The sequence below is a fragment of the Poecile atricapillus genome, chromosome W (assembly GCF_030490865.1).
Source record: "Poecile atricapillus isolate bPoeAtr1 chromosome W, bPoeAtr1.hap1, whole genome shotgun sequence".
In the NCBI taxonomy this organism is placed as follows: Eukaryota; Metazoa; Chordata; class Aves; order Passeriformes; family Paridae; genus Poecile; species Poecile atricapillus.
In genome coordinates this window covers 98,478,931-98,491,315 of record NC_081288.1, presented here as the reverse complement: position 1 = coordinate 98,491,315, position 12,385 = coordinate 98,478,931, and the positions used below count along the sequence as shown (strand labels likewise).

The window sequence follows — 12,385 nt, the reverse complement described above, 5'->3', positions numbered from 1 at the left end:
GGATTAGTCACACCTGAAACAAAGGCAAACCCAAACATGGGATTGCTTTTGCTCAAGGACCTGGTTACACTTGGTAGGTAATGCAGAAAGATGGGGAAACACATTGTGTACCTCAAGGGGACCTAATTTTGAGTGAGAACTGTCTGTAATGTTTCATTGTGTGTATATATATATGTATGTATATAGTTGAAGAAAAGGTATTCATTTTGGCATGATGTAGGTGATATACATTGGGGTGGATAATGTCCTGGTTAAAGGAGTAAGGTACAAGTTTAACCCGTGGTGGGTATAACCAAACTGTGTATTTTACCCCGCTCTGGGTCATACCTGGTGAACTTTTATTGATGGATCGCTTGCAGTAGCTGCCCAGTGCACACCCCTGACATCTCAGGCTACAAGACGGGTGTTAAATGAAATAAGGAAAGAGAGGCAAACCCTTCGAGGCAAGATAGTGTGCTTCTTCTCACAAATGACTCAGCAGTGATAACTCCCCTCTGGGGAAGCACCAGCACATTCCCACCCTGCCTGAGGGGTCATCTCTGCTAATGGGCCATAATGGAATCACTGGCACTAGGATAATGGGCAGCTGCAGTGACTTAGAGCATCAAAGACTCTCAAAATATCCCATGACTCACAGTATTGGGTTCCTCCACTGTGAAACTCCCTGCCCTGGGGCAGGTGCTGAGCATTCCCACCTGAACCTGAGCATATATATAATCATTGGGTTTGGAGACTTTGGACACCACCACTCCACAGATCCGAAGGAGGACCATAACTTCAACAGGACTGTGACCACCACTTGATTGGACTGTGACCATCACTCTGACCAACAGGGTGCCAGTTTATACTCTGACTTTGTGTGTTAAAACCAGTTCTCTCTGTATCATTGTATTTATTGTAAACTGTTTAGTAAATTGTAACTCCGACCTGTAATCTCTCTCTTGAGGTAGATGTGTGGGTTTCATTTCTCCTGACGGTTTACATTTAAACCAGCATGCTGGGTGATTGCCATAGGTTTTAGAAGTCTCTGGCACCTGGTGGAATTTTATGTCTCTCCTCGCGGGCAAGGTTGTGGATACTTAGCTCCAAACCAAAGAGAGCCAAGGGTTATGAAACCCAGATCCACTGGAGAATTGTAGGATCCTAGACCAGCCCAGGTGTGAAGGGACCTCGAAAGATCATCTGGTGCAGCGTTTTGTGGGAAAGGGAGCCTAGATGAGATTATTTAGCACCCTGTCCAATCACATCTTGAAAACCTCCGGCAATGGGGGCTGGTGCAACTTATGCCCGTTGTCCCTTGTCTTTTCCATGTGGCTCCCTTGAAGTACTGGAATACTGTGAGCAGGTTCCCCCTGAGCCTAGGCAGGTGCCTAACATTTTGCAACTAATTCCTTTGTCATTGCTAGCCTTCATGCAGCCCCTAGCTGCTTTTAGATGTTCCTCCACAGCTTTTGGATCATGCTGAGCCGATTTGTCCAAGTATTTAGGTCTTAGGCTTATTCCTTGCTTCTGTAAGTGTTCAGTGATATCTCTTGCCATCCCTCCGACTATGCCAATTGGTGCAAATGGGTGTTTTAGGTCGCTTAAAGAATTGCCGGAAAAGGTATCAGCAAAAGCAGGTTTTCCAGCCCTGTGAGACTCTTCATGGCCCTCCTTGGGACCCTCTCCAGTCTGACCGCCTCTTTTTATTGAATTCTGGGGACGAGAACTGGACACAGAGTGTGGCCTGAAGGCATGGCCTCTGTGAGAAGAGGCCAGGGTCTGCTCTGTGCTAGACACGGCTAGTTCTCACCAGCTAGGCACCAGACTCCCTGGGAGCCAAAGCTGAGCAACTCAGCAAAGCTGGTGGCACCCCTGTGTAAGCATATTTAAGAAAGGGTAAAGCGCTGTCTGGGGCAGGCATTTCCCTGCTGCCCTTAGATCTGGCAGGCGGCGATGTCCTGAAGGAACTTTTTCATCTTATTTTCTCCTCCTGTCCTATTGAGGAGGGGCGGTGAGAGAGCAGCTGGTTGGGCCCCTGGCAGGCAGCCAAGGTCTGACATCATAAAGCCTAAAAGGCATATTCTTCCATGTGGAAGGGGGTTGGTTGGTTTAGAGATTTTAGGAACAGGAAAATTAATTAGGTGTTACGTGCCGGTCGTGGGTGGGAGACAGAATCCACGACTCAAGTCCTCTTGTTCATCAGAGAAAACAACCTGGTTTATTGTTCGGAACTTGCTTATATAGTTGGTTCAGAACTCCCGGGTCTAGACCATTTATTGGTCGAGGCTTTAGCACCGCCCAGCTCCTTGACCAGTGATATGTCTGCTTTCTGGATAGAACATGACTGGCTGAGGTCCCTGCTTGGGTCTGAATCTAACTCATCTCTGCCCCATCCGGGGGCTTGTTTTACTTCTAGGCTGGTTGAGTTTGGGGTTCTGGTACGGCCAAATTTATTTGGCAGCTATAAGCTAGATGCCATAGTAACAATTAGGGACTGCACGTTGATTTGAGTGAAGGGCAGGTACCAATCCGTCTTCTATAACTGCAATCTCAGCAGCAAAGGACAGCTGAGAATCAGGCCCCAACGATGCTGTTTTGGGTGTTGCTAAGATGGAGTTCATTTCCCCGTAGCAGCTCTCACAGTGCCGCGTGTCACGTGAAAAAGGGAGGCTTCCTCGACCCTTAGTGTGGGGAGATTTACTCAGTCTTTAGTGTTTAATTTGTGTTTCAGGAAAGTCGAGACTGTTGTGCCCGACCGGTCTGTCAGCATCCCGTTGGGGGGAACCTTCACTGAGCAGTCCTACTGGATCAGAGGGTGGTTGGACTGACTTAGGGAAACACACCAACAGTGTAAGGGAGACCCCTCAGCAGGTCTTCCCCTTTACCCATTGTGTTACCTGCTGCTTGTGACTGGTAACGTCCGCCAAGGATTCACGCTAACAGTTTATGGAATAACACTCTTTATTAATACAAATTGTGACAGGTTAAGGTTTGAAGATTGTCGGTGATAGTGTCTGACTGCAAAAATATGTTTGAAGGAATATATACAGACAAGCTCTAATCCCCAATAAAATGTTCAGCATGCATAGAGTATGATTCTTATCCAATAGGCATCTCTATGGGGGAGAAGACAGGTTTGTCTCATCAACTGATCCCAGCAGCTACAATGGAGTCTTCCCTACCTTTTCCCCATTCTCGACTTATTTTTATACTATTTCTGTGTGTTTAGGTGGAGCTTGAGTGACTCTAGTCATACATACCTTTGTTACTGATTGGTGTAAAATTCTCTTGCTTTGCTTTTAAAGATACAGTCAAAAAGAATATAGAATATAGAGCGCATGCCCAGTGAGGGGTGGTCGCACTTTGGAGGTGGGTAACTTTGGGATTGGGGTGTGCGTTAATATTATTATTAAGCTTTACTGAAGCAAGTTCATGTAAGGAGAGAGATTTCACCACAGTTGCTGACTCAGCAGTAAGACATCTTCCCCTGTCTCCCCTGGTTGACAGGTGGTATGCGGTTTATCAGCTGCAAAGTACCACGGAGTTCCCTTCCCTGCAAGGATTTCTGTAGAACCTGGCCTTCGCTCCGCTCCATCCTCCATTCCATCTCCCTCAGCAGGTGCGTGTGTATGGGGAATCATCACGAAATAGGTTTCAGCTCATGCCAGCTGCATTCCATCCAGGGAGCAGCAACTGTGATTTGCCCTGTAATTCCCGTACTGTTATAACTCCTGTAAGGATGTTAACATAACTCCTAAGTTTCCCCTAATTGCATCCCCAGTTACCGGTCCACAGGGTCCCCGGTCATTTTCCCACACCGTGCTTTGCACTGGTAGCTAGAAAGGTGGTGTTAACACACCAGTGTTTTGGCTACTGCTGAGCAGCGTTGGCACAGCATCAGTACTGTCTCTCCAACATTCTGCCCCAGCATCAGTAGGCTGGGGGTGGGCAAGATCCTAGGAGGAGACACAACCAAGACAGCTGACCCAAACTGGCCAGAGGGATATTCCATACCATATGACGTCAGCTCAGAAATAAAAGCTAAGTAAAGGAAGAGGAAAGGGGGTCATTTCTTATTTACAGTGCTTGCCTTCTGGAGAAACTGCTACGTGTGCGGAAGCCCTGCTTCCCGGGAAGTGGCTAGACAGTGCTTGCTGATTGAAACTAGACAATAAATTTATTTATTTTTTCCCCTCTCCTTGTTCATGCACAAACTTTCACTTTTGCTTTAGTAAACTGCCTTATCTCAATCTGCAAGTTGTTTTTCACCTCTCCTGTCCAGCTGGGGAGTGATAGAGCTGTTTGGTGAACACCCGGCGTCTAGCCAAGGTAAACCCACACCAGTCCTTTTTGGTTTCTAACGTGGGCTGAGACAATGGCAGTTATATATCTTGCATGGTATAGTAATAGTAGGTGTTGAGTAGCAAGCTCCTGTGCGGGGCATGGAGTTTGTCAGCTACGCTGCTTAACTCTTTCTTTTGTTGAGTTTGGGAGCATGTTAATACAAACAGTGGCTCTGTGCTTTGCTGTGACACAGATGGCTTTGTTGTGCTGGGGGAGCTATTTTCTGGGGACAATGAGGGAATCCCTCTCCCTATCTGGGATTGATGTAGATTGTTTTAGAATGCAGGCTCCCGTGTTCCTTGTTCATTCTTATGTATGCTGTTGAATACTATTAATACTATTAACTAATACCATTGGCACACTAGGGGGTTTGTGGAATCTGGTGTCATCCTGCTGTAAGACAAAACAATCTGTAGGTGAGGAGATACTGACTGAAATGTGCCCTGAAGCGTCTGGTCGCTGGATGGCAGTGTGTGTGTGTGGAAGGATTTGGGCAGGTTCCTAGAGTGGTTATCACCTCCCATTGCCTGGGACTTTACACCTAAGCAGGTAATGAACCCTGGCAAACTGATGTGTCACCTGATAGAAGGGTGTCTTACCTACCCCAATGAAACCCAGCAGCTTCTTGCCCTGCACGGGGGTCCTGGCCTATGCCTATTGAGCCCCAGTTCAGTACTGCAGAGGAGCGTGGCTGATGCAGGGACCCAAACTGCATTTGAGGACACTATGGCTGAGATAGGGACGCAAACAACAACAACTACAGCAATTGCCCCCAGAAGTGACAAAGAAAAGGTGGATAAGGAGAGCCAAGGTGCTATCAGCAAGACTGTCCTGGGTTAGGGCAAATGTGGGGGAGAACCTCCGAATGGGGTCCCTCCAGAAAGCAAATTCGAGCGGCTCCTCCCCCAACTGGTTTGGGAAAAAGATTACCTTGGAAAAAAGTGGGTAAAACCTGTTTATTTAACAGAAATTGTATAATGTTAAACAATAAAACTTCTCGCTGTTCGATGAGATGGCAAATCCAGAAAAAAGTCCTTTTCATGTGGTGTAGCTCGGCTCACTCAGGTTCTTATCCGTCCCTCCGGCGCTGGAAAGTGCCCAGGCCCAGGCCCCGGTGGGCCACAGGTGTGAGCTCCCGGGATTTGTCTGGGTTTTCAGTCCAGAGTAGGTTTGAACGGATGCAAGACAAAGGGAAAATAACAGTCCAGGGAACTTCTCTGCCTCAGCTAGCTAAAAACTAACTAAAAGCAAAGGAGAGCTCTGTCCCTCTGTCTGTCCGTGCTACAGACAACACAGTCCAGGAGCAGGATGCGGGGGAGTGAGTGCTCTTTCTCAACACAAACTGTGCGCTTCTTCTTTCCCCCCCCCCCCCCTTTGCTGTCAGAGCCAGTCTTAAAGGTGCAGAACTTAATATGTAGGATAAACAAGGCGATTGGGCATGCAAGCATCATAAAGTCACCCCAGGACATTGACTTACTTGCCTTTTAGTAGTCCCATGTAGCCAGTGCAAAAGTCCGATGGAGGGTGGAGGCTGACGGTAGACCACCGTGGCCTGAATGAAGTAACGCCCCCACTGAGTGCTGCTGTAACGGACATGTTAGAGCTCCAATATGAACTGGAGTCGAAGGCAGCCAGGTGGTATGCTGAACTTGGCATTGTCAATGCATTTTTCTCCATTCCTTTGGCAGCAGAGCACAGACTACAGTTTGCTTTCATGTGGTGGGGTGTCCAGTACACCTGGAATCGACTGCCCCGGGGGTGGAAACACAGCCCTACCATCTCTCACGGACTGATCCAAAGTGCACTGGAAAATGGGTGTCGCACTATATTAGGAACGGCGATAAGCACGACACTGATTCCCTTAGCTTCATTGTCCAAGAGAGCAAAGTTTATTATTCTTAATCTTCTTTTATACACATGTTTGAGAATGTCTGAGAGCTAAAACTCTCATTGATCGTTAAAGCAACACATCCACCATCATTGGTTAAGTGGAACACCACCCCTTGACTAAACAACACCTGCAGGTTGTTGTCCTTTACCAAGGACTGTTTGGATTCTTTCTTATGCTTTCTTAGGCCAGAATGAGAAGCCTGTGTGACTTAGTTTCACAAAGGCTCTGTTCCCTGCTTGCTTTTGCGCTTAGCATCCACAAATGGGTGATGCCCCTGAACATCTAAAATATGTTCATGACATCATTGTGTGGGGCAGTGAGGCAGAAGAAGTGTTTGAGAAGGGAAAAAGAATAGCTCAGAATGTTCTGAAATCTGGGTTTGCCATAAAGAAAAGCAAGGTCAAGGGACCTGCACGGGACATCCAGTTCTTGGGCATCAAATGGCAGGATGGCCGCAGTCATGTGCCTATGGATGTGGTTAACAAGATAGCAACTATGTCTTCACCGGCTAAGAAGATGGTAACGCAGGCTTTCGTAGGCCGCCTGGGGTTTCGGAGATTGCATATTCCACATTATAGTCAGCTTGTGAGGCCCCTCTATCAAGTGACCCAGAAGAAGAACCATTTTGAATGGGGCCTTGAGCAACAACAGGCCTTTGAGCAGATCAAACAGGAAATCGCTTGCAGGGTAGTTCTTGGGCCTGTTCAGACTGGACCAGCCCTGCAAAATATCCTCTACACTGCAGCTGGGTAGCATGGTCTCACTTGGAGCTTCTGGCAAAGAACATCAAGGGAAACCTGAGGTTGTCCATTAGGGTTTTGGAGCCGGGGTTATTGAAGATCAGAAGGCCCACTGCACTCCAGCTGAAAAGAAAAAAAATATTAGCAGCGTATGAAGGGGTTTGAGCACCCTCAGAAGTCGTTGGGAAAGAAGCGTGTCTCCTCTTGGCACTGCAATTTCCTGTGCTACACTAGATGTTCAAAGGAAGCCTCCCTTCGACACACTGTGCAATCGGTGCTACATGGAGTAAGTGGGTGGGTAGCACTGATCACACAACGAGCTCGACTGGGGAAACCCAATTGCCTGAGAAGCCATGAATAAAGGCAGAGATTTTGGAGAATTTCTTTGAAAGGTCACTCGTGCTCAAGAAGCACCACCATGTAATGAGTTATCAGAAGATGAAAAGAGGCCATGCTGTCTTTACTGATGGATCCTGCCTTGTGGTAGGAAACCATCAGAGGTGGAAAGCTGCTGTGTGGAGTCCCACACAATGAGTCGTTGAGGCCGCTGAAGGAGAAGAAAAGTGGCCTGTACTGTGTCTCTATACTGACTCCTGGATGGTGGCTAATGCCCTATGAAGGTGGCTACAGCAATGGAAGAAGACCAATTGGCAATGCAGGGGTAAACCCATCTGGGCTGCTGCGTTGTGGCAGGACATCACTGCACGGAGAGAAAACATGGCTCTGAAGGAATGTCACGTAGATGCTTACATGCCCAAAAGCCACGCCCCTGAGGAACATCACAACAATGAACAGCTAGATAAGGCTGCCAAAATTGAAATAGCTCAGGTAGACTTAGACTGGGAGCAGAAGTGTGAACTCTTTACAGCCCGATGGGCCCGTGAAACATCAGGACATCTAGGAAAAGATGCAACCTGCAGATGAGCTTGTGATCGAGTGGTGGATCTGATCACAGAGGCTATCACACAGGTTGCCCATGAATGTGAAACATGTGCTGCAGTCAAGTGAGCCATATGAGTAAAATCTCCTTGGAATAGATGGCCAAACTGGGTTTTAAATATGGTGAGGCCTGGCAAATTGACTATATTGGACCACTGCCATGAACACACCAAGGCAAGAGCTTACATACTCATCATGGTAGAGGCAACTACTGGTTGGCTGGAAAAATACCCTGTAAACCATGCTATTGCTCGAAATACTATCTTAGGCCTTGAGAGACACATTTTTGTGGAGACATGGTACCCCAGAAAGAATGGCATCAACGAGGCTTGTTTTTGAAATAACCTTATGAACTCTTAGGCAAAGAAACACGCATTGAGTGGATATATCACATTCCTTATCACCCACAAGCCTCTGGAAAGATTGAGAGGTATGATGGACTGCTGATGACTGTGTCAAGAGGGTTAGGTAATCGAGCATGGAAGCATTGGGCTGCAAATTTAGCAGAAGCCACTTGGCTGGTTAACACCAGAAGATCTGCTAACCGCACTTGTCCTTGTTATAAATGCAAAGGCAATTTTGGGATAAAATCAAAGAGAAATTTATTAATAAACAATAATAAGTAAAAACAGCGATAAAAACCCACAATAAAAAGATCAGCGCAGCGCTGGGTGGACAGGGGTCTACACCAGAGGTATAGGTTTCCCAAATCCACGTCTGAGCATCCTCAGGATTGGGGTTTTATAGGATTTTTAAGTCCTCAGGCCAAAATTCCAGGCAGGTTCCATTCACCAAGTGTCCTTGATTGTCCAGTGAATGGATTTCCTGACATAGAATGATGACATTATCTCGTGTCCGGCCAGAATCTCCTCATATGTAAAGGAGACTCTGTGTGTTGCAATGTTAGGTTTTTCATGACAGGGTGGTGGAATCCGGGCTGGTGCCGATGGGTATCTCGGCCGGGTTTTCTCCTTTGTCTCCCCTGATTGCTTTTTCAACACAGAAATGTTTAAGTCTGGTGAAGTCTTTCTTTTGGAACTTGTCTTTTTCCACTGATCGGTTTCTCTACCCACTGGAATCCGCAGGGCGTTGCTTGGGTCCGGAGGTAGATAATTTCCCGAGCTAGTTTCATTGTTTTCCTGATGGTCCGTGTCCTGTGTGTTTGTTTGGGTTGATGGGCCGGTTTGGGTTAGTTATCTTGGGTGTTGCTGGCAATCAGCAACTCCTTGGAGAAAAGCCTCATCCTACTTTGAGGAGAGGCTTTTCTATGCTTTATATTTTGTTTTGTTCCTACAAAACATATCTTCCTTATATACACTCCGAATTTTTAATACAACAATAATTTATTACAGTCCCCCACCTAATAATTTATCACATTTAAAAATTCGTTACTTTCACACTTTCTTTTAAAGAAAAGTATCCTTTTCTTACTCTTTTTCATTATCATTTTTTTCTTTGTTTAATTGTCAATTTCAGTGGTCAGCATATGTTCGTTTTCAAATTTTTCTAAGGCCTTTAATGCCTTATCACTCTCTTTCTCTTCTTCTAAAATCAGTAATTTAGAAAGAAGGGCATTTTTATCTTGTGATTTTTCCGGATCTATTGGGAGGGCGGCAATTTGCATTCCTTGCACTACAGATTGTATTAGCCTAATCAGACAAGGAATTAAACAAGGCAAAAAGATGATTCCGGCTATTGAACATCCTATAAAGAATACTAGCTTTTTCCACCAAGCCCCTTGCCCGAAAATTTGGTCCCACCAAGAGGCTTGTAGAATAGAATTCCATTTTTGAACTGGCACATGTGCCACTTTCTTGATTTCCGCAGCTAGTCCCTTTATAGTTTCGCCATAATCATCTATTTCCATGCAACACTCTGATTCATTAAATCTCCCGCACACCCCTCCCTCCTCAGCTAGCAAGTAGTCGAGAGCCAGTCTGTTCTGGTAAACAAAGGCCCTCATTTGAGAATGTTGCCTTGCTAGGAGTTCCAGGGCTTCTGAGGTGTGATTTGAAACTACCTCCATTACCGCTTGCAGTCGAATGAGCCGATTGAGGAGATAAATGGGGGTTCTATAACCCCAACTGCCATCATTCGCCCAAGTGGCCGGACCATAGTATTGTATGATTCTCTCGGCCGGCCATTCCTCCTCGTTCCATTTCTGGCTCCCTCCTGCTATCGGTAATATCTTTTTTAGGTCCCTCTTTTGTCGAGCTAAGGTTTCAAAGAGGGGAGCCCCTAGGGACTTACTTTCACCTTTTGGTAGTGTAAAGAAAAATGGCCGAATTAGTCCGAGTGTGCATGACCCTTTCCACTTCCGAGGTAATTCACTGTATGCCTTTTTCCCGCATATCCAGTAAATTCCATCGGGAGCTTCCCAGTTTTTATTAGTTTTTGCCGGATCCTCCCAATAATCCCTCAGGCCTATGAAAGTATGGAAGGGATTGGCCCCTGGTTTCTTGTTCCAACATAATTCGATAGTCTCTATCCACTCGCAATTGTTTTCCCGATAGGAGATCCAATATCCTTCGGGTGATTCCGGGTGCCAGATTTTTGTTTTCTTTTCTGAGTTTACCGTGAGGGTATTCACACACGGAGTGTATCCTACCAAATTGGTAAACTCTTTTCCCTCCCGGCTAATGCAAAAAGTCCCAATTATTCGGTCATCTATGACCCATCCTTCTGGCCTCCGGGTTGTTTTCGAGAATTTTAATTCTGTCCCTTTTAATATCTGTTCCGGGGTCAATCCCTCTCCTTTCCATGGCCATCTCTCGGCTGATTTTAAGCCACCGCATATCCAGCAGTTGGATATACCTAATTCGGTGGCTATTTCCTGCATTAGATCAACAAACAGGTTTTGGTTGGGGCTGGGTAATTTCCAATTATCGTATTGTCTTTCTAATAGTTCATATTGTTCACTGAGAGAGTTTAACCTCTCTTGCTCCAGCCTTTTCTTTTTATTTTCCATTTCTTGTCGTTTTATGTCTATAGCTATTTGCTTTATTTTACTCTCTGGATCTAATCCCTTTTCATCCTTTGAAAAGCAGAACACTGGGTCAAATTGAAGACACGAGTTCTCATCATCTGACTTCAATAGTTCCAAAATTATGGGTTCATTATTGAATGTCAGCCTTGTCTCGTGTTTCACATTTTTCCCTTCCCAGTACAATTTTCCCCCCATCATGCACGGTTTTAAGTTTGCTTCATTGTAGCATGTAGGGTTAACTCGGTGGTATGCCAAAAACGTTGAGTGCTTCTTTCCCCCAATCCAGACAGTCTTATTACACTGTCCACAGACCTCGATTGGGGGAATTCCCTTTATTTCTCTTTTGTTTCGGAAGTGGGTCCTTACAACCCCTCTTCCTTCCAAGTTCCGAATGGGTTTTTCCTTGATACTTACTCTCGAATTCGAGCACCAGATTTTCTTTTTTGATTTACACAATTCGAACTGAGTGCCGTTTAACCAACAAATACCTGCATGTAGTTCTGAAGGGCACTCGGTCAAGAGCTCGTTTTCTGTGGCAGTCTGACACTGCTCACACTTCCCCTGGGGAACCTCCCCTGGGGGGACCTCGGCCTCTATTTTCTTGATTGAGCACATGACTAGGCTCAGGGACATCAGGATTCCCCACAATTGCATCCCTCTGCCATTCCCTCCGCCCGTACAAAAGTATACGGCGGGGATAACCATCTTCCCGGCAGCAAGGACTGTCTTCAGGGGCCCTTGATGTCCTGATGGCAAACCTCCGCTTGAAGGTTGCCCACCGAGATGCTTTAACTGGTTCAAATCTGCAAGGTACTTTTACGGTCCTCCGACACTCAATTTCCAAGGGTTCTGCTTTGCAATCAAGCTGACCCCCTAATCCTTTTTGATAAAACAGGAACCACTCCGGAGAGTCAAGTTCCAAAAGGCCCGCTCGAGTTGCAAGTATCAGGAATCGATTGGTCTGGTCTAACTCCCTCTCGTGGCACCTAGTGCACAATCCCCTCGGTTTATAACCCCTTATGCAATGAGTTACCCAAATCTGCTTACAATAAGCGCACTTAAAATGTACAAACGGGAAACAATAACAATCGCGGATATTGCAACTTATCCTTTCGCTATTGTTCATTTGTGGTGCCTTCGGAGCTTGATTTTCAAATCTCCTGGCGGGGTGGTGATCTTCCACTCGGGGGCTTGGCAATCCGGAACTTTCTTGGCCCGAGAAAAGTGAGTCCACCCTTTCTCGGCCGTTCGTACAGCGGTGTCCGTGGTCAGGAGAACGAGGAAGGGGCCTTCCCAATGAGGACTGAGGGGAAGTTCCCTCCACACTTTAATCAATACTTTGTCGCCCGGCTGGATTTTGTGAATTGGAAATCCCAATGTCGTGCTTTGAGGAATCAGTCCTTTTTTCCGGAGTTCCTGTAGATTTTTATTTATAGAAATGAGATAAGGTTGTAATTGCACATCCTCTATTTGGGGGTGTGCCACCGGCATCCCATGCCTATA

The 12,385-nt window shown here is 46.2% G+C and overlaps 1 long non-coding RNA gene across 1 annotated transcript in view; it reads left to right on the top strand.

The window, feature by feature from the left end:
* LOC131591657 (uncharacterized) overlaps nucleotides 1–12,385 on the top strand; it is a 51,216-nt gene that overhangs the window by 12,913 nt on the left and 25,918 nt on the right. Inside the window, exon 2 of the long non-coding RNA XR_009280430.1 lies at nucleotides 3,490–3,601. This is a non-coding gene — a long non-coding RNA (uncharacterized LOC131591657). The remainder of the gene's footprint in view (nucleotides 1–3,489; nucleotides 3,602–12,385) is intronic.